Genomic DNA, 1,412 nt, shown 5'->3' with positions numbered 1-1,412 from the left:
ATGACTCAATCATTTCATTTTTCATTTCATGATATTGATGTATTATTTTATTTTAAGTTCAACAATAAATAAAATGAAATGAAATATTAAATTACATTTCATTTCATTTTTGTAATTTATTCAACAAAATTGAATAAATATCAAATTTAATAAATAAATCATAAAGAATAACAACAATAATACTATGAATAATAATTTCAATTCATAATTCAAATCATTACTCTTTTAAATTATAATCATTAATTTGATTATTCATGTTCATTTGTTATTTTATTACATTCTTATTTCTTTATAATATTGATTTATTTATGTATTTGGTGTACTTGTAGTTTATTATTATTCTTTGTTATCTTATACTGTCTCTATCAATTGAAATATTTTATTATGTTAAAATGTTCTTTATTTATTCTTTATTCTTTTATTTCATTTCTTATTGAAAATAAAATGATAAACATTATAACCAGCAGTATATCATTGATATGAATAAAGGAGAATCAATATTTTTAAATAAATTATCATATTTTTAACTTTATTTATTCTTTTATCTCTCTATTTTATTATTTTTATTACAATACAAACATTTAGTTTCTTGTTTTAGATGTTACATATTAATAATCAAATAGCTTCGACTTTGTTATCATTCTTTTATTTATGATAGTTCGTATTTATGTTAAAAGTTAGAATATTAAAAATTGATTATTGATGACTTTATAAATTATTACATTCATGAAACATCAGATTTATCAAATGTTCATTGTATGTATATTATTAATTTTCTTATTTATGCGTTAATATTATATAAATAATGTAAGTAATTTATAGGATTAAATTAAATAAGTTGAAATATTTCAAGATTAATTAATAAATTATTTTAAAGATTACTAAACAACAATAAAGAAAATATGATGAGATTAAATTATAAATATGATAAGTTTATTTCATCAATCATAATATAAAAAGAAGAATAAGAAAGTAAATAAAGAAATAAAATATAAATAAAAAGAACAAACTTCTTCTTATCGAATAATGAAAATGATAAATGATGATAAACAAGTGATAAAAGTATAATAAAGAAATAAGAAAGTAGAAATGATAAAAATGATAACATCATTTGAAATTACTGAGACAATTATGATAAAAAGAAGAAAGAGAATATGTAAACTAAAACAAATACTAAATATAAAAAGATGAAATAAAAATAAGACAAATAAAATACAACAAGAAGAACAATACAACTAATCCCAAACAAACAATATGACAATGAAAATTAATAATGAAAGAAAGAGATATCAAATAAACAACAACCATAACATCAACTTTGAATGTGAAAATGAATTGAAACTATAAGAATTGAAAAGAAGAAGATAAAAACAATATTCAAAAAGGAAATGAATAAAAGATATAAAAGTAGA

The sequence above is a fragment of the Entamoeba nuttalli genome (genome assembly GCF_000257125.1).
Source record: "Entamoeba nuttalli P19 unplaced genomic scaffold asmbl_7711, whole genome shotgun sequence".
Classification (NCBI taxonomy): domain Eukaryota; phylum Evosea; order Mastigamoebida; family Endamoebidae; genus Entamoeba; species Entamoeba nuttalli.
This window is presented reverse-complemented; position numbering follows the sequence as displayed.